Raw genomic sequence first — 25851 nt, forward strand, 5'->3', positions numbered from 1 at the left:
CGAGAAGCAATTTGAAGTATCGAGGCAAACTAAATTTTAGCCTAAGATGGTCCAAAATTATGTGTATTAATTCATAATATAATTAATTTTAATTTATATCCAATTTAATTTGATTTAATAAATTGTTATTAATTAATTATAAAAAAATGGTCCAGTTGAACTGAACCGAGTGAACCGAACCGACCAAGAAATGGACAGCCCAAAGACCGTCCCAAGAGCTGACCCAAATCATCTTATTAGCTGATTATTTAAGCTTGCAGAGAGGCCCTTGAAGACTTGTTCAAGTTGCAATCAAACCCCTCCACAATTGGTGGCTTTATAGATTTGCCCCAAGCCTAAATTAGCAAAGTTGAAACTATCAACCTTGCCACATGTGTGGCTGGCCAAGGGAGGGATCTTTGGCTGATAATTTTAACTACTTTTAGTAGCCCTCCTCAACTATAAAAACCCCCTTAGGCTGGTCATTTTAGAAACACACCTCAAGCATTCACATATTTCCTCTCTTCTCTTCATTTTCTCTCTTCTTTTCCATTCCAAAATTCCCTTGCTCTCTTGCTGATTTCTCCTCTTGGGAAAGGGGCATTCATCAGCTATTTGGAGCAGCAATTAAGTGTTCATAGTAGCCTTGGTCGACGAGGACAACGGAGATGGAAGAATGGAGCAACTAGTCAAGACACGGAAAAACACCAGATTTGATTCTTGTTCCCTATCTTTTTAAATTTTGTTGTTGTTATGCTGAACATATCTATAAATATTTATGTTGTTGGAATGATTAATTTAATAAATTTAGCTAGAATTTAATTCGTGTTAGGTTGATTGCATTTCGTTTATTAAAATTATTAAAATTGTGTTATGTTGTTATAGGACTCGGTAAGATGCTTGATTAAGTAAAATCATGACTAAGTTATTCTTGCATTACAATTGTTAGGTAACTAATGAATTAATTATTTAAACAGATTGAAATTGTAATTAATGCACTGTAACGTTGGGGTTTGTGCAAGTGTACACAGTCGTTATCAAGTAATAAGTATCGAGTTATCATCTCCACACGGATTGTATTTGTGCTAAGTCACTTAATTTGTAAAATTATATTAACAATTTGATAAATAAAAACACAATATAGTTGAGAAGTGGTGATTAAAATATATTAAACTAAATGCAACTATCCCTAATGCAAATTAACCTAAGTATGGGAACTATATGAATGAAATAGATTTTAGTAAAATTAAACACAATTTGCAACAATTATAATATAAATAAACTAGGATAATTACTTTAACTAAACATAATTTATTATCAACATGCTTAATAACATTCAGAAAAACATTCCATGGCAACTCGATCTTTCATGAGTTTAGAAACTACATTAGGTCCTTTCGGAATCCTTTACTTAGTAAATACGCATTTTATTGATCCTTATTTACTAAGGGTTTCTTAGCATTCGTGTGAGGTAATAAGGATGTGTTAGGTTTGAAACAATTTTATCACACAAATCTAAAAACTATGCAGATAACAGAGCTTGGTTAGAGTTGTTATGCAACCAACAATTCAATCGGGTTAGGACCTAAATTGAGCATGCACATTTCAATTATGCGTCCATTAGCCGTCGTCTGGTTAGGATCGCTCAGCTAATTCAGGTGCATTTCAATCACGTATGAAGAAAATACAGACTTGACTTTAATTGAAAACATGATCGATTGAGGCACAAACATTATAAGCATGAATCAGTTAAATATTATTTAATCAAAATAATCATCCTAGCTTGAATAAAATTAAGCTATCATTGTTGTAAACAAGAACAAATAACACATAGCAAACATCTTTAAATTAAATTTAAAGAAAATAAAGATTAAACCCAATTCAGAGTGGCTGTCACCCAAGACTCTGACTAACGAGGCTCCTTTGCTTCTTTGTGTTGCTCCTTTGCTGATGGTTCTCCAAGACGGCCGACCAAGGATTCTTTAAGAGGCTTAATTGCTAAAATCCTTATGCAAGGATGATGAAGGGGGAAGATAGCTAAAAGAGTTGAGAGAATGATGAATAAGTGAAAGATGATGGGATGAGGGATGATTGAAAAAGTGAGAAATGAACTCTTATTTATAGGTGAGGCAAGGGAGCTACTTTGCTAAGAATAGGAGTGTCCATCTTTTGAAACTTCCTCCAAGAGTGATCGTCCATGAATTGAGGAAAGGTGGCTGATTTTTCCTTGATTTTTGGTCAATTTGAGTGTCATAACAAGTCAGGACTAAGACTCGGTCGTCAGCAAATCTTCGAGAAAATCTCTTATTTCTTTAACTCTTTAAGGACCTTGTATAATTAAGCTAAAAAATGGTTTATGACATCCATGTGCAGCGAAAAATTGGGTTGACTTGGTCCCGAATTTGGACGATTTTGTAATTAAAAGAAAACTCCCGACCTATCCAAAAATAGTAGATAGTTTAGAGGACCAAATAATATAATTTAACAACTTTAATTAATCAATTTACTGAATTAAAACCCAATTTATTAATGAAATATTAAAAATGAATTATTAAATATAACTTTATATTTTATTATTTAATTTCATCAAGCATGGCTCACTTTATAGCTTAAAAATATAATATGCTCAAATTAATATAAAATAAGCCATTTTATGCATGAAAACTATATAATTATGTATAATATCACATTTTAATAATTTCTATATCCTAATATCATATTTTCGCATATTTCATTAACTTATTAAACAATTACTTGGTTTTAACAACAAATTTAAGTAAAAAGGTAATGAATTATATAGGAAAAATCCTATATATTTTTCAGTTTACACACCCCCAAACTTAAATCATTGCTCGTCCCGAGTAATGTTCATGCACAGCACAAGGTCTTGCCAAGGCAAATTTTGCTAAGAGTGTAAGTAGCATCAATCTTTTTATCATAATCATGCATCAATAAATTCATGCTCATAGACCTTCTTTATTAACAAGTAACTCATATACAAACATTTTGAAAATTTTATTCTAAGTTTCAAGATATGCCAATATGAATCATAGTTTGCATGTATGTCACAGCCATAGATAATATTTTTCATTCAACACAATTTCTCATCAATCAAGCAAAACAATCATAAGGCTTATTTATGATCTTCATATATTGAACTTAATACTTCCTCTCCACTAATGTAGGTGACATAATCATCAAATCAATAAGTGGAGATTTTAAGAGATGGGGCAATTCGGTTTCAAAATCTTTACCTTTAACTTGTCTTGGATTTCTCGAAATTCAACCTTTTTCTTCAAGTGAACCTGTGGAATTCCCCCAAACTTATTCTGAACTCATACTCATACATTTTCTTTTTGGAGATTGAGCAAATTTTTCTTCACTCTTTCTTTGTCTTTGTTGTTATTTTTTTTAAGCATGAGCACATATATCTTTATGAAAATTTCCTCAAATGTTGATTCCCAAGACAACTTTAGCTAAGATAGGTGCACAAAATTAGGATAATTTTTAAAAAGATGGTACTAGCTTATAATTTAGGTTTATTACAATGAACAAGCCTTTAAGCTCAAAATTATAGTTTCAAGGGTCTAATATCATAAATTAGGCTTAAAAAGGCTCAAACGATCCAAAGAAAAATGGTGCCTATATTATTTTAGATTTTTACGTCCCCTAGGATTTCGCCTCAAGAAAGTTACTAAGTCAATTCTAAAGATATAAACCTTCATGCATGTCTAATCTCAAGAGAAACAAAGTTTTCATTGCAAACATTACCTAAGACTAAGATCATAAAAACATTCTATTTTTAATGATAACATACAATCACTCAGATAAAATCATCATTCATGCTTGCATACAAGCTATCTTATTAGAAAGAACTTCTCTAAACATTCATTTATTAATACATACTTATGAAAGAATGATTTGAAACATACTTGAAAATTTTAAAAATTTGAGCAATTTGCCTTACCTTCCTTTAAAAAGAAGCAATGTCCTCATTGTGAGAATAAAGTAATGAATGAAAACTGAACACCAGGTAGGGTTGTAAAGAAAAAGAGGTGAGTCATTAAGATTGCTTAAATACCAAGTCTTTCCTAATAACCCAATCCTAGACATGTTCATTCCCATTGCCACATCATGTAATCTTTTTCTTTCTAAAGAAGTATTTATTCATACTTGCTATGTTTTATTTTGCAAAAATTAAATCCTAATTACTAAAGATATAAATTCCTAAAGACCTAAGAATAGTTAAATAAATAACAAGACAAGAATCTCCCCTTTTATTTTTCTGACTTATTCCTCTTGTCTTCTTTGGCTCCATCTTCGTTTGCATCTTCAATCTCTTCCGTCCATGTCTCAAAGATAGCATCCGGGAATTCAAGAACAAAAGTATTAGAGATATTCTTAAAAGTATTTCGAATTGAATCATCTCTAATTTTTCCATATTTCCAGTAAGTTTGTTGCTGATTGTGCATGAACTTGCACATATCCATCAAAATTGACAACTCTGATTTCCTTGAAGTACTTGCGAAAGTTGGTATGGGAGTTCTATATTCAGGTTCAACACTTAGCTTGACTGGTTCTTCTTCTGGCTCAACCCTAGGTTCAGGGTTTTCAGTTCCTTTAGTTGGTTGAGGACTATTTGGTTACTTATTAGATTCTTCTTCTTCAGTGTCTGTAACTGAATCAACTTCAGTTTTTTATTTATTTGTTGACTATTCGGTTTCTGGCATAGTTGGTTCCTTTTGCTCACCTTTGTTCAACTCATGCACTCTTTCTACCAACCTTTCAAGATCATGACTTGTAATACACCCTTGAACATATTGCCCCTTCAGATTTGCTTGTGTTTTAACACGGGCCCTTAAGCAAAGTGAAGTGATTAATGATGGGAAATAAGTACTTCTTGCCTTCTTTTTAGCACAATCATGAATCTCCTTGAGGATAACTTTCCCAACATTAATGGATTTTTCTGTCAAGATTGCATATAACTGTGTGAGATAGGCATAAAACTGTAGCAAACAAAATAAAACCATACCTTTGCTACTAGTTTCAAGTATTCTCTTCAACAAGAATGGCTCCCATACTTTTTTATAATCCATTGGGATCACGAATTTTTCACAACATCAAGCACTTGTTGAAGAAAATCCCAATTGATATTGCTCATCTTAGGGTAGTACTCATCTTCTTCAACATCAGGTAAATTAAACAAATCATTGATGGACTTAGAAGTAAAAGGTACCTTTTTCTTTTAAACAATAACTTCAGTAGCATCTTGTGTAGTCAAACTAGCATAGAATTCTCGAACTAGTTCATCATCGGAAAGTGAAGGAGCATCACAAAATCATTCCCATTTGAGAGCATTGATTATCTTACTAATTGGCACAGGAACAACCATGACATCATTGCTCTTCAGATTAAAACCTTTTTCTGGTATCATAGGTTGATGCTTGAAAATTGAATCAAATGGCTCTTTCACTTCTTCATCAACCACAATTGGGTTTTCAAGAGTAGCTTTTGAAGATCTGGTTCTTTTGCAAGACATGGTATTTTTTCTCAAAAATTCGGCAAAGTTTCTGCACAAAAGAGAAAAGAGAAATCGACAAAGTGCGTAGAACTTGCTACGACAAAATTCTTGTGACAGCAAGGATACTGTGGCGGTGATCTCTTTGTGGCATCAATAGGGAATTTTGGCAAAAAAGAAAAGAAAAGGACTAGGGTTTCTTTTGGGATTTGAGGTTGACGGCACAAAGAAGAGATATAGGGATTTTTAGGGTGGAAGCAAATTGCTTTGAGGGCTATGAAAATTAGTAGAATGAAGAGGGGTTTATATAGGGAAAAATTAGGGCAACATGTAGCAAAAATTTAGCTACATTAAAGTTACTTGGGTGGCAAGTAATGGGTGTGATGGAAGGCCTAATTTTTTACCTCCTTTTTGATGTCTTGGGCCTCAAACTTAGACTGTATCTTAAAAAAAACTGATTAGTACTTGGGCCAAATTTGACCCTCTTTATTAACATAAAAATTGAAAATTTAAATTGAACAAAATGAAACTTAAAAATTTTAATTATAAAATTTCTTATTATCAAATTATATTAAATTAATTCCCAAGAAAGGTCGGAGGGGTCACAGCGGTCCCGCTTAAGTTCCAATCTCCTTAGACTAATTAAATGTAATAAATTAAGAAAGTAGGTTCTAATTATTTATTTATTTACATGATGAGTTCATGAAAAATTAAAGGTATGCTAATTTGAGCGAAGATTCAATTCGCTCAACTTCACCATCCCAGTAGTGTTTGAGACGTTAACCATTAACTTTAAATGTGCCTCCGTAATTTTCGTATAATTCAATAGCTCCATAAGGATAAACTCGGTAGATGGTATAATGTCCTTTCCATCGGGATTTAAGCTTCCCAGGAAATAACTTCAACCTTGAATTAAACAACAAAACCTTCTGAACTTCTTTAAACTCGCGAGGTCATATATGAGTATCATGCCATCTCTTTGATATTTCTTTACACATTTTGGCATTCTCATAGAAAACAACCTTAGCTCTTCAAACTCATCTAGTTGTAACATCCTTCTCTCATCGGCTTACTTAAGATCAAAATTTAACTACTTCAAAGCCCAGTGAGCTTTATTCTCCAATTCTAAAGGCAAAAGACATGCCTTTCGAAAGACTAACCGTTAAGGAGTCATTCCTAACGAAGTCTTAAATGCTGTTTGATAGGCCCATAATGCATCATCGAGCCTTCGAGACCAATCTTTTTTTTAGGGCATACTACCTTTTCAAGGATACATTTGATTTCGTGATTCACTCTTTCAACTTGCCCATAGACTAGGGGTGATAGGCAATAGCAATCTTGTGCTTCACATCATATTTGTCAAGCAACCACTTAAGCCATTTGCTCATAAAGTGAGAACCTTCATCACTAATAATAGCTTTTGGTGTCCCAAATCGTGTAAACACATGCTTATGTAGGAATTGCATGACTACCTTAGGATCTAACATCTGATCCGAAAAATGGTCCTTCTGAGTGGCTTTGTTCAACTTTCTGTAATCAATATAGATTCTACAACCGGTAACATTTCTCGTTGGAATTAACTCATTACACTTATTTTCAACAATCGTGATTCCACCTTTTTCGGCACACACTGCACCGGACTTACCCACGAACTATCTGAAATAGGATAGATGATTCCTGCATCTAACCATTTGATCACTTCTTTCCTCACAACTTCCTTCATAATAAGATTGAGCTTCTTTTTTTCATCAATTCGAGCTCTTTCACCTTCATCTAAAATGATTTTATGCATGCAAAAAGAAGGGTTTATACCTCGAATTTCAGCTATGGTCCAACCAATTACTTTGTTAAATTTCTTTAAAACAACAATCAGTTGCTCCTCTTGATCTTTCGTTAGTTCTGTTGAAATAATCACAGGCAAAGTAGAATAGTCACCTAAATAAACATATTTCAAATGGAAAGGAAGTACCTTTAGTTCGAGTTTAGGTGGTTCTTCAATTGACAACTTGGGTTGCACAAATTCTCTGACTTCCAACTCCAACGGTTCAAACCATGTGGATTGAATAAAATTTCTCGGATTGGCTTGCATCAAAGCCATGTTTTTTCCACCTTCTTCATCCTCCAAAGGGTCAAAATATAAGGCTTTCTCCAATGGATCTTCCTCAAAATTGCATTCTATAGAAACCAAGGTTTCTATCTCTTCCATAACTAAACACTTCTCTGTTGGATCGGGAAATTTCATCGCTTTAAGAAGGTTAAAAGTTACCTGGTCATCTTGAACTCGCATGATGAGTTCGCCTTTCTACACATCAATTAACGTCCTCCTCGTGGTTAGGAAAGGTCTCCCAAGGATAATTGGCACTTCCTTATCTGCTTCAAAATCTAAAATAATGAAATCAGTAGGAAAAATAAATTTATCAACTCTTACCAAAACATCCTCGATCTTTCCTTCGGGATATGCTAACAATCGATCCGCTAGCTGAAGCATCACAGTTGTAGGTCTTACTTCACCTATCCCTAACATCTTGAAAATAGACTTAGGCATCAAGTTGATAGTCACTCCTAGGTCACACAAAGCTTTACCACAGTAAGATTCACCAATGTTACAGGGTATAGTAAAGCTTCCTGGGTTTTTCAATTTCGGTGGCAGTTTGTTCTGTAGCAACGCACTGCACTTCTTTGTCAAGGCAACAGTCTCATACTCACTCAGTCGTTTCTTCTTGGACAGTATATCCTTCATAAACTTCACATAATTTGGCATTTTTTCTAAAGCCTCCACCAATGGAATATTGGTGTGTAACTGCTTCAGAATATCCAAAAACTTCTTGAATTACACCTCCTATTTCTGCTTGTGTTGCTACAATCTTTGCGGATATAGAGGTGATGGAACTTTCGGTTGAACCGGAAAACTTTTTCTGAGTAGGTAAATCTGCATCTAAAAAAGATGTTAAAATATATGAATTCACTAAGTCAGGGTTTACCTTGTCAGACTTTGCAGATTCTGATTCCTTTAGTGTAGGAACTTCAACATCTAGTTGACTTTCCTTCTTTTCAACATGCTCGTTTTCGACATCAATCAATCGGGGTTCCAGAGTCTTACCACTTCACAATGCCACTACCTAGATATGTTCTTTACCCAAATTCCTTGGATTCTCAGTATTGCTAGGCAAGGTTCCTTGCGGTATATTACGAAGCTCCTAACCAACTGACCCATTTGGTTTTCCAAATTTTTCAGTGTTACTGCTTAGCTTTGGTTCAAAGCGTCATTCTTTGCCATGTATGCTTTCAACAAGTTCTCCAAACTGTTTGATGCCTCAGCTTGAGGTGGTTTTGGAGTTTGCTGATTAAACCCTTAAGATTGGTTGGGTCTTTGCTGTAATAAGTTATTGTTCGGTCCATTTCCTTAGTTACTCCAAGAAAAGTTAGGATGATTACACCATGAAGGATTGTAGAAATTGGACAAGAGTCCTTGTCCACTTCTATTTTGATATTGGTTCCCCACATAGTACATTGACTTGGGATATGATGGACAATTCTCAAAAGAATGACCTTCCCTACTGTACACACAGGAAACTATTTCAAATAGACTTAGTGGCTGAGCTGCAAAATTATTAGTACTATTAATGATTAACTGTTTTAACATAGAGGAAGTAGATGATACCTGAGCTGATAACAAAGTGATGGAGTCAAATTCATGAACTCCGGCTATGCGTATTCCTGAAGCTGTTCGATTTGTTGGCCATTGATAGTTATTACTTGCGATCCTCTCGATGATCGTATAAGCCTCATTATAGGACTTAGACAAAATTGCATCATTCTCGGAAGCATCTACCATCAATCTTGTATGTGCATTGAGACCATTATAGAATGTCTCCAACTGGATACAATGAGGAATCCCATGATGAGGACACTTGTGAAGAAACTCCTTGAATCGCTCTCAAGTCTGATGTGACCACGTCCCAAGCACCACCAAGCTTGAATCTTGTTTCTCTCGAGCTCCCAAAGGGACCAATGACTCGAGTTAGGTCCAAGCAAATTCATGAAGCTATTCAGCTTTATTGTTCAAGTTTTGGAAGGAGAATCAGCTCGTTGAAGATGGGGAAGCTCAATCCAACTCCTTGAAGAAACCACCTTAGTGCAAGCTAATTTCAGCTCAATTCCAGCTCCCTTAGCTCAATTCGACTTCAATCAGCTCACTTGAGCTCAATTCCACCTATTTGAGCTCAATTTAGCTTCTTTCCAGCTCGTTAATTTTATTATTTGAATAATTTGAGTGATAGTTATATTTTAATTATTTTTTACTACAGCTCATAACTGAATTTTCTAGCTCAATTCAGCTCATCAAGAATTTTGACTATCATTGAGCTAGCCGAATTTATTATTAATTATATTTTATTTATGTCTTTATTTTAATTTGTTAAATATGTCTTGATATTATTTAATTTAAGATGAATGTACCTTGAATCTAATTTGTTTATATCTTTTGTAGGTACATCCACATGTGGGAACACAATTAATGAGGATTCATGAACATTTCTGGTTCAATGTATGTTCGGTACATGCATGACTACCTACAACGAATGGTTGCCTTAAAGATGATGCATGAATGATTCAATACAATGAATGGAAGAGTGCATGAATATCCACCTACATGCATCGGTTGCTGACCATTGAATTTCCTATGCACCTATTCGCCAAAACACATCTTTTGAAGTGTCCATTCACACCTTGGCGAATCTAGACAAAGCTATTGACATCCCATGCATTCATCAGCCCTCAAGTACATTTCCTTACTCATGAAGTTGGCCATTGAACATCCATACAATTGAATTTGGACATCACTTTTAATGGATACATTTCGGTTTAGTTTTACACATTTAAAGCGAATTACTTAGTCTTTAAGCTTGTTTAGTATGACTATTCGGCTATCATCTGAACTCTATAAATAGTTCATTTCTCTTTGTAAAAAGGTTAGACATTTCTGATTATTAAACTTATTGTGAGGTTATCTCCAATCCGATTTCGTTTGAGTCTCGTCTGACTTATCTAGCTCGCTAGTGGCGTCAACCCGACTTCTTGAACTTATCACCATCCTGGTGTGGCGTTCATCCACCTTTTCATACCTTTGGTTCCTACCTCTCTATAGGTAACGGGTCAAGGTCCATCTTCGACTTCCATTAAACCCACCTTAAGCAATATAAGTCCCGGGTAATACTTTACATAGTATTGAATCGTTCTTCGTTTGAGTTCAATTTCCATTCCATTTTATCTATCTACTTAAACTTTATTTTCTTTGTTAAACCGAACCTATCCATTCTCCAAACCAAGCCATTTTTTTGAACCCTTTTAATTACTTCCGCTTAAAACAACTTCATAAAGTTATCTCCGCTCGACATCAACCAATACTTCTCGTCGATGATCGGGCAACTTAAGTGAACTCGACTCCATCAACCGAGCCGGATCGCATCATTTGGTATCAGAGCTTGAAAACGAGGAGTACCGAAGATCAAAAAATTCAAATTAGGTTCGTGAATTAAAAAAAAATTCGTGCAAAAAAAAATTCGTGCATAAAAAAAAAGAGGTTGTATTTGTTTACATTTGTATTCAACTTATTGTAATTGAAAAGTTAGAAAAAAAAAAGGAAGAAGAGAGTTCGAGTTTAAAAAAAAAAGAAGGTATCGAAATTTTATGCTTGCAAGTACCGATCTCAAGAAATTTTCTATCTTTCTTGTCCTACCTCCCAACGCCACACTTAACCTTGATTTTATTTTGTTTAGCCTACCCTACACCCACATCATTCCTTTGTAACCTATTTTGAAACCGACCCTCAAGCAGCAAATTAAGTCTATCGAGACGAATTACGAAATTGAGAGAAGAGGTCGAGTGGCAAAAGGCAAGAGTGAAATACATCAAAAGAAAAAGCCAAAAATTGAGTCTAAACACGAGTGCGAGTGAAAATCATTATTTCTTTGTGAGAGATTGGTGAGGATTTTGAATTGGTGAGGTTCATTTACTATTTATTCTATCTCTCGATTTTCTAACATTTTCTTGAATCATGTCTCAAGAAGAATTCTCTACCGATGAATTTCAATACTTGGTGAACGAGATGGGCCGAATATTGGAGGAAAAACTAAGCCCATTAAAAAGACGTTTGGACCGAGTGGAGGAAAAAGCCCGATGAAGCAAACTCCACCGAGTCGAGAAATAGAGTTAAGTTCATCACGACGACATTATTCGAGAAGAGACACATATCAAGACTCCTATTCAACAAGGCTTTCGAGACCGCGAGAAGAAAACTTCGAGTCAAAAATCACTCGAGATGAGCGAGAAAGGACGAGCTATTCCTCGTATGCTTCAAAGAAGTCCTTCCTAAAGGATTGTTCTCGAGAAATGGACGAGAAGCTTATGAAAATATTTTCTCTTTCTTTGAGCCAAATGATTATCTCTTTGATTCTTTCGTGACATCCGCACATTGTAGTGAAAAAGAAAAAGAAATCAAAATAGTGAGAGAAAAAGAAAATGAAGAAAAGAAAATTGAAAAAGAAAAAGATGTTGAAGAAGAAACGAGAGAAAATGAAGATAGTGAGCGAGAACAAGAAAAGGAGAACGAAGTTTTAACTAATCCCCGTGATGTTTGTTTTTGTCCTGTTCCTTCTTTTCAGGTTCCGACAAATCTCTGTGACGAATATCAACTTCAATATCTTCCTAACGAGCGACGTTTTTGCATGACCGAAAAAGGTAAGGATGAAGTTGAAATCAAACCACACGAGCTTGAAGGTAAGCGAGGTAAAGAATTTTTAAAAACCGAGTCATGGCCATCAAGTTTGAAAGTTGTTGAAAATGACTTTGTTTTAAAAACATTCTCTTATTTTCATTCGATTAATTGCTATTCTTTGAATGTGGTTGATGTTATTCGGTACGAACGACAAACTAAAGATTTGGTTTTGCATGATGTCGGGTTTTCTCGAAAAGTGATTCAATTTTTCAAATATGATAATTTTGTGCATCCATTATTGTCATGTGACAAATCCATGAATTTGTGCAAGTTTGATTTGATGAATATAAAGAGATTTGAATGTTTGTTTCTATGGACACGAAAACCCTTTTGGTTTGACATGTTTGATTTACTAAAACACTTTGGCGTAAGTAATCAAACTCATGTGTTCAAACCTGGAATTTATTATTTTAGGTTGATATGTGCGGAACTCATGCATCCTAAATTTTATGCGACAAATTTATGTCTGCTTGATGCTTGGCCTCTGAAATTTAAAGACTCTGTTTATAATTTAAACTTGTTCTTTGATCATTTTATGTGGTCATACATGAAATTCATTTTCATTTCGAAAGGGTAAGATCAACTCATGTTTTGAACTCGAATCGTTACATATGTTCAATATGTGAATAGTGTTTCAAGATGTTCCTTTGACTTCAACGTCTATAGAGACATTACCCTCTTTCAACATTATGAACCCAACACTTCGAAAAGTGCAAGTTGCCTTTGTGTTTACCCTTCGTTTCAGGTTTCTCAAGGATTGTGTAATGAGCTTCGACTTCAATACCTTCTCAAGGAGGAAAGGTTCACTTTGATTGAAAAGGGTAAAATTGATTCTCAATTTTCCACTCCTAAAGGTGAATCAGGTATGAATTCTGATGTTATGCGACCATCTTTTCTTAAGTCGAATGTAACTAAAATTTTTGAAGCCACCTTAATTGCTGAAAATCGCTTGAATCCTGTTGTGGTTAATTATTTGATTTTGCTTGACGATGATAAATCCATTTTGAGTAATGATAAGACGATTTTTCTCTTTGGAAAATGTGATGAATTCATTGTTGAGAACATAACCAAACGGCAATTGCGAGTGCCAAACATGCGAAATCATGAATCATATGAAACTTTTCATTTGTGTGTTTGTGATGAAGATTTAAATTTCTTGTTCCATTACTCGCATTCCATTTACTTGAACAATGACTTGTGGAAGCAAATTGAAAAGTTCAATGCTTAAAACATATTTGTCTTTGTCTCGACCATTTGATGAGTTATGGATATGGAAGGAGTTTTGTCCATATGATTGTAAGAATGATGTTTTAAATTTGCCTTTTTACATGACTCATACTTGTCTTGTTATGACCATGCATGATCCACATAGTTGTTCTAATCATTTCTTGATGATTAATGGTTGTCTATTTTCATTGATTCATTTGCCATCTCTAATGCCGAATATTGTGAGTTCTTTTGCAAAGGCTTATGAACGACTAATTGTTCCATTCATTCAAGGAGAGTTGCATAAGACAGATTATTTTCTAGAGAACAAACAGCTCGACTTGAGGACAAGTCATTTTGAAGAAGGGGGGATGATGTGACCACGTCCCAAGCACCACCAAGCTTGAATCTTGTTTCCCTCGAGCTCCCAAAGGGACCAATGACTCGAGTTAGGTCCAAGCAAATTCATGAAGCTATTTCAGCTTTATTGTTCAAGTTTTGGAAGGAGAATCAGCTCGTTGAAGATGGGGAAGCTCAATCCAACTCCTTGAAGAAACCATGCACCTTAGTGCAAGCTAATTTCACTCAATTCCAGCTCCTTAGCTCAATTCGACTTCAATCACTCACTTGAGCTCAATTCCACCTATTTGAGCTCAATTTAGCTTCTTTCCACTCGTTAATTTTATTATTTGAATAATTTGAGTGATAGTTATATTTTAATTATTTTTACTACACTCATAACCGAATTTTCTAGCTCAATTCAGCTCATCAAGAATTTTGACTATCATTGAGCTAGCAATTTATTATTAATTATATTTTATTTATGTCTTTATTTTAATTTGTTAAATATGTCTTGATATTATTTAATTTAAGATGAATGTACCTTGAATCTAATTTGTTTATATCTTTTGTAGGTACATCCACATGTGGGAACACAATTAATGAGGATTCATGAACATTTACGGTTCAATGTATGTTCGGTACATGCATGACTACCTACAACGAATGGTTGCCTTAAAGATGATGCATGAATGATTCAATACAATGAATAGAAGAGTGCATGAATATCCACCTACATGCATCGGTTCTTGACCATTGAATTTCCTATGCACCTATTCGCCAAAAGACATCTTTTGAAGTGTCCATTCACACCTTGGCGAATCTAGACAAAGCTATTGACATCCCATGCATTCATCAGCCCTCAAGTACATTTCCTTACTCATGAAGTTGGCCATTGAACATCCATACAATTGAATTTGGACATCACTTTTAATGGATACATTTCGGTTTAGTTTTACACATTTAAAGTCGAATTACTTAGTCTTTAAGCTTGTTTAGTATGACTATTCGGCTATCATCCTAACTCTATAAATAGTTCATTTCTCTTTGTAAAAGGTTAGACATTTCGATTATTAAACTTATTGTGAGGTTATCTCCAATCCGATTTCGTTTGAGTCTCGTCGACTTATCTAGCTCGCTAGTGGCGTCAACCCGACTTCTTGAACTTATCACCATCCCGGTGTGGCGTTCATCCACCTTTTCATACCTTTGGTTCCTACCTCTCTATAGGTAACGGTCAAGGTCCATCTTCGACTTCCATTAAACCCACCTTAAGCAATATAAGTCCCGGTAATACTTTACATAGTATTGAATCGTTCTTCGTTTGAGTTCAATTTCCATTCCATTTTATCTATCTACTTAAACTTTATTTTCTTTGTTAAACCGAACCTATCCATTCTCCAAACCAAGCCATTTTTTTGAACCCTTTTAATTACTTCCGCTTAAAACAACTTCATAAAGTTATCTCCGCTCGACATCAACCAATACTTCTCGTCGACGATCGGGCAACTTAAGTGAACTCGACTCTATCAACCGAGCCGGATCGCATCAAAGTCTCATACAAAGACTCATCATCCAATTGTTGGAAAGTTGTGATCTCGTTCCTTAACTTAGTGTTTTTGCTAAGTGGGAAATACTTAACCAAGAATCTCTTTGCTAATTCTTGCCATGTAGATATGGAACTTGGTGGCAATGAATTGAGCCATTCTTATGCTCGATCTCATGATGAGTATGAAAACAACTTCAACCTCAGTGCGTCTTCAATCACACCGGCTATCTTGAATGAATCACTCACCTCCATAAACAATCAAAGGTGGAGATGTGGATCTTCCGTGGGCATACCACTAAATTGGCCCACCGTTTGTAGCATTTGAAACATCACTGGTTTCAATTCAAACTAGGTTGCCTCAATATTTAGCCTTCTAATTCCTGGGTTTAACTCACTGAAAAATGGCATAGCATATTGCTTGATGCATCAATCCCTATCATCGACAATGATGATAGGATTTTGTACATTATTGGCTTCATTACCTTGCTCTTAATTCTGATTTCCATGGTCCATCTCGACTTGTCTTTGAGCTGTTCGCTCACATATTCTTTGTCTGAAAGTTCGCTCAATTTCAGGGTCTATAGAGAGTAAATCGATAATTAAATCTATGCTCATAAACACCTGAACAGAAAATCAAAACAATTAAAAAGAATAAGTTAGAAATGTTAGAAATAAATCAAATTGAAATAAATAATTTCACGAAGAAAATGACTATTGCAATAGTTGACAATCCCAAGCAACGGCGCCAAAAACTTGTAACGTTGGGGTTTATGCAAGTGTACACAGTCATTATCAAGTAATAAGTAAGTATCGAGTTATTGTCTCCATAGGGATTGTATTTGTGCTAAGTCACTTAATTTGTAAAATTATATTAACAATTTGATAAATAAAAACACAAATAGTTGAGAAGTGGTGATGAAAACATATTAAATTAAATGCAATGATCCCTAATGCAAATTATCCTAGGTATGCAAACTATATGAATGAAATAGATTTTAGTAAAATTAAACACAATTTGAAACAATTATAACATGAATAAAATAGGATAATTACTTTAATTAAACTAAATTTATTATCAACATGCGTAATAACATTTGGAAAAACATTCCATGACAACTCGATCTTTCATGAGTTTAGAAACCACATTAGGTCCTTTCGGAATCCTTTACTTAGTAAATATGCATTTTACTAATCCTTACTTACTAAGGGTTTCTTAGCATTCGTGTGAGGTGACAAGGATGTGTTAGGTTTGAAACAATTTTATCACACAAATCTAAAAATTATGCAGATAACAGAGCTTGGTTAGAGTTGTTATGCAACCAACAATTCAATCGGGTTAGGATCTAAATTGAGCATGCACATTTCAATTATGCGTCCATTAGTCATCGTCTGGTTAGGATCGCTCAGCTAATTCAGGTGCATTTCAATCACGTATGAATGAAATACAAACTTGATTTTAATTGAAAACATGATCGATTGAGGCACAAACATTATAAGCATGAATCAATTAACTATTATTTAATCAAAATAATCATCCTAGCTTAAATAAAATTAAGCTATCATTCTTGTAAACAAGAAAAAAGAACAGATAGCAAACATCTTTAAATTAAATTTAAAGAAAATAAAGATTAAACCCATTCAGAGTGGCTGTCACCTAAGACTCTAACTAACGAGGCTCTTTCGCTTCTTTGCGTTGCTCCTTTGCTGTTGGCTCTCCAAGGTGGCCGACCAAGGATTCTTTAAGAGGCTTAGTTGTTAAAATCCTTATGCAAGGATGATGAAGGGGGAAGATAGCTAAAATATTTGAGAGAATGATGAATGAGTGAGAGATGATGGGATAAGGGATGATTGAAAAAGTGAGAAATGAGCTCTTATTTATAGGTGAGGTAAGGGAGCTACTTTGATAAAAATAGGTGTGTCCATCCTTTGAAACTTCCTCCAAGAGTGGCCGGCCATGAATTGAGGAAAATTGGCTGATTTTTCCTTGATTTTTGGTCAATTTGACTGCCACAACAACTCAGGACTAAGACTCGGTCATCAGCAAATCTTCGGGAAAATCTCCGATTTCATTAACTCTTCAGGGACCTTGTATAATTAAGCCAAAAAATGGTTTATGACATCCATGTGCAGCCGAAAATTAGGTTGACATGGTCCCGAATTTGGATGATTTTGCAATTAGAAGAAAACTCTCTGACCTATCCAAAAATAGTAGATAGTTTAGAGGACCAAATAATATAATTTAGCCACTTTACTTAATCAATTTACTTAATTTATTAAAACCCAATTTATTAAAGAAATATTAAAAATGAATTATTAATTATAACTTTATATTTTATTATTTAATTTTATCATGCATGGTCTAGTTATAGCTTAAAAATATAATATGCTCAAATTAATATAAAATAAGCCATTTTGATGCATGAAAACTATATAATAAAGTATAAAATCACATTTTAATAATTTCTATGTCCTAATTTCATATTTTCGCATATTTCATTAATTTATTAAACAATTACTTGGTTTTAACAACAAATTTAAGTAAAAAGGTAATGAATTATATAGGAAAAATCACATATATTTTTCAGTTTACATGGATATAGTACTTAATCAGAGCATGTTTAATCATCTAAGGTAGCTGAGGGTTAGATTAGTAACGGTAACTGACGATACACTTGCCTTGCATAACTTGTAAGATTATTGTGATTAAACTGTTTCAAGGTAAGGATACTTTGTTACCTCACATAGTCTTTTATGTGCTTATTAAATCGAGTTAATTGTTTCAATTGACATAGGGATATGTACAAAAGATTATTTCGTTTTAATAAGTATGCATGTGCAATAACATATTTGCCTATTAAGATTTGTTTAATCGGTTGAATTGACATAGGGATATAGTCAAGAGATAAATGGATTTTGGTAGGTGAGTATGTTCATAAGTTAGCAAATTACCGAGTTGCCGTGAACTTATTCGTAATAATATAAACATGAGTTTAATAATTCTAAGTTAAAAAATGTAATTAATCTAACACAATTATGTCATCTTGATTAAAATCGTATTTTAAAATCGTGCATTTGAGATTTATTTATTTAGTTCACTTAGTTTAAAATCTTAGTTTTTAATCACCCTCTTCAAACAAAATATTTTTCTTCACCAAAGTTTTTTAAATAACATTCATAAATAATTCTTTTCACAGTTTCTGTGGGTGCAATAACTCGACGTTTACTTGTCACTTTATTACTTGTTGCAATTGTGTACACTTGCACATTTTTGTCGTTCCAAGTTTCTGGCGCCGTTGTCGGGGATTGTAATTTTAAAAAAGTCATTATTTGTGAAGTTTTTAGTTTTGCATTTTGGTTTATTTTTTTGTTCAAATTTTAACTTAGTTAATATTTCTGTGATTATTTCAGGTGTTTATGAGTATTGACCAAATCATCGATTTACTCCTTGTAGACCCTGAGATTGAATGAACTTTTCAACAAGGAAGAAGACAAGGAAGTCAAAGAAGGACTAAAGAGATGAACTTCAAAAATCCAAATCAAGGAAATAGAGCAAACCTTGCTCAAAATCCTATCCTTATTTGCTGATGACAGGGATAGAGCTTTGAGACAGTATGCCATGCCAGTATTTCATGATCTTAATTCGGGTATTAGGAGACCCGAAATTGAGGCACAATAGTTCAAGTTGAAGCCATGTTCCAGATACTTCAGACTCAAAGATGCATTATGATTGAAGCTGATCCCATATTCACTAAGGGATAGAGCTCGAGCCTGGTTGAACTCATTACCACCAAACTCAATTTCAACATGGCAAGAGTTAGCAAAAAAATTCCTTATGAAGTATTTCCCGCCTACCAAGAATGCTAAGTTGAGGAGCGAGATCATTGCTTTCGAACAAATGGATGATGAGTCATTATATGAGGCATGGGAAAGGTACAAAAAATTATTACGAAAGTACCCTCATCACGGAATCCCACATTGCATACAACTTGAGACATTTTATAATAGTCTCAATGCTTACACGAGGATGGTAGTGGACGCTTCTGCTAATGGTGCTCTCCTTTCTAAGTCTTATAATGAGGCTTATGAAATCATTGAGAGGATTGCCAGAAACAATTATCAATGGCCAACCAATCGAGCAGTGTTAGGAAGACGAGTTGCTGGAATACATGAAGTAGACGCTCTTACTTCACTCGCATCTCAAGTATCATCAATATCCTCAATGTTAAAAAATCTTACTACTAATGGGTGTAATAGTTTTGCAGCACAACCACTGAATCAATTTGAAAATGTAGCCTGTGTTTATTGTGGGGAAGGACATTTGTTCGAGGAATGTCCGTCGAACCTAGAATCTGTGTATTACATGGGTAACAAAAACCAAAATCGAGGAAGGCAAGGGCTACAATCCAATTTCTATAACCCATCATGGCGAAACCACCGAATTTTAACTGGAGTAACCAATGGGCAGGAACCAGTAACAATTATGTCCAACCTAGATCAACTCGGCCACCTAGTTTTTCCCAACAAGCTCGGAAACCAACCCAAGCTGAACCGTCCAATAGCCTAGAGAATCTATCGTCGGCATACATGGCAAAAAATGATGCCTCTCTAAGGAATTTGGAGAATCAAGTGGGCCAGCTTGCAACTGAACTCAGAAACTGACCACAAGGTGCTTTACCTAGTGATATGGAAAATCTGAGGAATCCAGGGAAGGAGCATTGTAAATCGTTAACATTGAGGAGCGAAAAGACTTTAGAGCCAAATTCCGTCAAAGTTGAGAAGGAGCCAGCTGATGCTCAAGATTCAGAGGAAGTTCAACCGAGTGTTGAAATTCCAGTTTCGCTGAAAATTGAATCTACAAAATCCGACAAGGTAACTTCTGAACCAACTAATTCTAATAAACTAATAATTCCAGTAGATGAAAATTGCCACAGAAAACGAATCAACCAGTTCCAGTAAAGAAACCTCCACCACCCTACCCTCAAAGACTTGAGAAGCAGAAACAAGAAATTCAATTCAAGAAGTTCCTAGACATACTCAAGCAACTTCATATCAACATCCCGCTGGTTGAAGCACTTGAACAAATGCCGAACTATGTCAAATTCATGAAGGTTATCCTGTCTAAAAAACAAAAGCTTGGAGAATTTGAGACGGTAGCTCTAACGAAGGAATACAGTGCATATCTTCAAGACAAACTACCCCTAAAATTGAAGGATCCTAGATGTTTTACCATACCTTGCAATATTAGAGCAACATATTGTGGTAAGGCACTATGTGACTTGGGTGCGAATATCAACTTAATGCCCATGTCAATATTTAGGAAATTAGGGATTGGTGAAGTTACACCACCTACTACGGTTACACTTCAATTAGCAGATTGATCCTTAGTGTAACACCCCAAACTCAGTCTAAACGTTATGACCGAATCTGGCGATGTCACATTCTAACATCCCTTACCCGTATTCGACGCCGGAATAGGGTACGAGGCATTACTAGAAGACATACATTTGCATACATATTAAACCAAGTTACAAAATTTCATCCAAATTAAAACTTTTAAATTATTAACGTGCTTTTATAATTTTTTACAGCATATCCTCGAAATATTATATTCATAACAAATAGGGCCTACGAGACCCGATATGTACTTATGTAATTCAAAGCTTCATTAACATTTGATTCAATTCACAATTTCTCATGTTCACAATTCAAATAAATTTCTCAATTGAATATATATATATTTCAATCATCTAAGAATATAATTAATGTTACACGAACTTACCAGGCTAAATTGCAGAAATACAAAAATTCAGGGATATTTTGGTAATTTTCTATTTTCCTTCGAATTTCCACTCAATCTTGATATAAATTAATATTTCATTCAATTTATTAATTTAAATAATAAAAAATTCATTTCATGCAATTTGGTCACTTTTTGACATTTTACAAATTTACCTCAAAATATTACTTTTATTCAATTTAGTCCTCGAGCCTAAAAGATGCAAATTAGCCATTTTAATGAAAACTCATGCTAGTTGAATAATCATATATTTTCCTCCTCCTCCTCTCCATTCCACATCCTTAATGTATATAACATGCTTATATGTAACATTATCTATAATTTCACTATTTATTTATTTGTTCATTCAAAGATGTCCACTTGAGCCATTGTCACAAAATTATTTATATATGGAGCTATGTAACTTCGAATTGAGATTCGTTAATTTTATCTGAAACTAGACTCACATATCTTCTTACTATAAAAGTTTTAGAATTTTTGGTTTAGCCAATAAGTACAATTTATTCTTTAAAATCATCCCTGTTCTGCTATCTGATAGTTCTGACCCTTCTTCACTAAAAACTAATTATCTCCTCGTACAGGATTTTGATGATGTTTCTGTTTGTTTCTATTGAAAATAAACCCATTCAAGATTTTAAACATATAAATTTAAGCCCATAATTATTTTTCTCTAATTTTTTATGATTTTCCAAAGTCAGAACAGGGGAACCTAAATTCATTTTGACATTGTCTCACATAATTTATTATATCTCATGATTTACGATTCCATTACTTACACCATTTAATCTATGAGAAACTAGACTTAACAAGATTTAAGTCCATATTTTTTCATTCTATAATTAGATTTCAATAATTTATGGTGATTTTTGAAGTTAGCCTCTCTTTGTTATCCAAAACTGTTTTAGTGCAAAATGTTGATTACTAAGTTTATAACTTCCTTATTCATTTTCTCTATAATATTTTCCATCACTTTCTCTTATTTCCTTCACTAATATATCAATAACATAAGACTTCATTTAAGAAAACTCTACTATAACATCATTTCCATGCTTTTTCAATAATAACAAACTTAAAAATATATTGAAATCTTGATGTTCTTACCTTGTCCTATTGATTTCAATCTTTAACTTGATTTTCTCTCTCCTCCAGCTTCTATTTCTTGAATCTAACTTGATATTCTAGCTCTACATTGTCTCCTTATTATCTTTCTCTCTTGATGGATATGAAAATTCTTTTGATTTCTAAGTGAAAATGATGATTTTTAGTGAAAGGACCAAATTGTAAAAAAAGAAAGTTTCTTTCTTTCTTTTCTCTTCATACGTTGGATGCATGGGAAGAAGATGAAGATTCTTCATCTTTTCTTCCATATATATACTAAATAGAATAATAATAAAATAATAAAATATCATTTAAAAATCAAATTAAAATATTAATAAACTAATATTTATTTAATTAATTAATCTAAAATATCACCAACATCATCATTGCCTTCTAGATTTCTCTCTCTTCTAATTGACCATTTTGCCCTTTATAATCTTTAAAAATTCCATCCTTCAATCATCACTTAATTTGGTAAAATTGTGATTTAGTCCCTCAAAATTCTTCACATTTTCAATTTGGTCCTAATTCATCCATTTTCCTTAGTTTCTAGATTATTCCACCCTTAAAATATTTACACTATTGGTCCTTTAACTTTTTCGTATTTACACTTTAACCCCTAAAATTTCGAGTACTTACTCTGGGCAACAAAACTGTTCTCATTTTTGCGATTTAATCCTTTCTTGAATTAATATGTCATAATATAATTCCCAATGTTGCCATAACTCAAAATTTCCCTTTTTGTCACTTTATTTCCTTATTTTACCATCAAGGATACCTACTTTCTTACTGTAGTAATTTTCGAGGTATTACAGTAGTAATTTTCGAGGTATTACAGTAGTAATTTTCGAGGTATTACAGTAGTAATTTTCGGGATATTACATTTCTCTCCCCCTTAAAATAAATTTCGTCCTCAAAACTTCCTTGTTTTGTTTTGATCATGAAGTTCATCATTTCTATATTCTTTCAATTATCCTTTTCTATCTATTCTTATCACTAACATATCTAGTTTTTATATCATTTTGTACTTCCTTTTCAATAATGTTCTTCTTTTTACTTAATTGAGCTCTTATTTCCTCTCTTTCCACTTAACCGTAAGTCCTTTCTTCATTTAATTTTCTTAAAATAATCTCTATAATTCTATAGTTCCTTCGCACATATTTACCTAGCTTAGTATTTGTATTCATTCTCTATCCTTTCATTTCACAATTTATTTTTAATTCAATATTTTAAACATGAATCAGAGGTAAACATTTTCCTTGTAGCAAAAATTATTTATCTTTTTTTTTAGCAGAGGCCCAGTAGATTAGACAGAACACTTAGGATATACGAAACTGATACGAAGGTGCATTATTATGCTTTATTAAATAGAAAGCACTAAAGTGTTATATAAAGAACATAAATGTGCTAATAATTGGAGAGCACTAGCGTGCTATTAATCAGAGAGTGTGCTAGGATCCTTTAATGATATACCACTAATATCCTAGTAGTTCTAATCTCATCTAATTGGGCAAATTATATCATGCATGCATATCACTTTTACACTTTTCGCATAATGCTTTTACATCCTTTACAATTTAATCCTTGTACCAATAATCCGTATATTTATATCTTCTCTATCTTTAATACATGTATTATATCTCAAATTTCATTATTCATCCGTAATTTACTAATAATCCATATCATGTACTTCACATATCATGTTTAGTCATCAGCACAATATTTCTTTTAGCAAAACAATACAGTTTCTAAATATGCATGCAAAAAAGAACAATAACCAGTCATAAACTGACCAGACCAACAGGGCTTTCGTCTAACATTATAATTAGCTAACATTCTCACAACATAAGAACTCTATCAGAACTGAACAATTACACATACATATCTCTGAGGATAAAAGAATATATATAATATCCAGAAAAGATCGTCATGTTCATTTCGACTGTAACCTTCACACACAGACATCTTAACACTTAATTATCATTTCTCTGACTAATTCTGTTATCACGAACCTCACTTTATTCCACTTAGTAAAAAAAATTCCAGTTAATACATACATTCTTTTAGGTATCATACCTGAATATTTTGTCTCATCAAATTTAAGTTATTCTTTATTTACTCTCTTACTTGTTTACTTACTAGCTTGCTTAAACAACTCATGATTATAACTTACTCCTTCCTTGCTGAAATTTTTTTCTCAACGGATAACTGAAATATTCTTAATCCTTATACTTACCTGAATCTGTTTATTGTACTTTCATCTGAACATTCATGTAACATAATTTCTTTACTAGCTCGTTGAATCACTAGAATACTAAGGATACTCAGGTCTCCTGTCTGATAATAACATGCCAAAGCCATGTCCTAGACATGGTCTTACATGAGATGTTTCCTGTACTGCCAATGCCATATCCCAGATATGGTCTTACATGGGAGTTCTCATATCGATGCCCATGCCATGTCCCAGACATGGCCTTACGGGGGACCTCTCATCCTGGTGCCAACGCCATGTCCCAGACATGGTCTTATATGGGACCTCTCATCTCGGTGCCAACGCCATGTCCCAGACGTGGTCTTACATGGGACCTCTCATCTCAGTGCCAATGCCAAGTCCCAGACATGGTCTTACATGGGACCTCTCATCTCGGTGCCAATGCCATGTCCCAGACATGGTCTTACATGAGACCTCTCATCTCGATGCCAACGCCATGTCCCAGACATGGTCGTACATGGGACCTGTCATCTCGGTGCCAATGCCATGTCCCAGAGATGGTGTACATGGGACCTCTCATCTCGGTGCCAATACCATGTCCTAGACATGGTCTTACATGGGACCTCTCATCTCGGTGCCAATGCCATGTCCCAGACATGGTCTTACATGGGACCTCTCATAATCTCATAATGCCAATGCCATGTCCCAGACATGGTCTTACACTGGCTCACATATCGATATCGATGCCATATCTCAGATATGGTCTTACATGGAAATCACATATCACATGTTGCCATGTTCCAACCATGGTCTTTTCCATCAATTCATCACATATCACTGAACGAAAGTACTCATTCCTGTGTTCTACTCAATTTGATCTTTTAATTCAATTTTCATACTATTATAATATTCATGGTTCAATAGCAAAGACATAAAACAAACATCATATTATTTCTGATTTAACAATTAAACATTAGATTCTATCATATAAACATACTGATTACACTTATTCAAGAAAGTGTATACATTCCATCTATTTGTGTATATTTACTTACCATATTTACTTAATCAAATATGTTGAGCACATAACGTCAAATGCGCGCCAAGCAAACGCGGATGAGCATATCACCATATAAACTTTCATTTTATTCTACGTTTCTAGATTTCTGAACTCATGGTTGTCTTACTTCATACATTAATACATACTTATCATGAATTTTCTATTCATACCTTTCTAAATTTTTTTCATCATAAACACATTTCAATCACCTTAACATAATTTTTTTCAGCATTATTGGAAACAACTCGGTTATAAGTCATCTCTGTCTTACAAAACAATTTCATTGGAGTCGGAAGATATTACATTATCACGAGTAAT

At 33.9% G+C, this 25851-nt stretch overlaps 1 non-coding gene across 1 annotated transcript; it reads right to left on the bottom strand.

Annotated features, from left to right (window-relative positions):
- Positions 1-19228: 19228 nt before the first annotated feature.
- LOC128040239 (small nucleolar RNA R71) lies at positions 19229-19335 on the bottom strand. The gene has a single exon (XR_008194897.1). It is a non-coding gene; the product is annotated as a small nucleolar RNA R71 (small nucleolar RNA).
- Positions 19336-25851: the final 6516 nt, after the last annotated feature.

This window comes from Gossypium raimondii, chromosome 3 (genome assembly GCF_025698545.1).
Source record: "Gossypium raimondii isolate GPD5lz chromosome 3, ASM2569854v1, whole genome shotgun sequence".
Lineage (NCBI taxonomy): Eukaryota > Viridiplantae > Streptophyta > Magnoliopsida > Malvales > Malvaceae > Gossypium > Gossypium raimondii.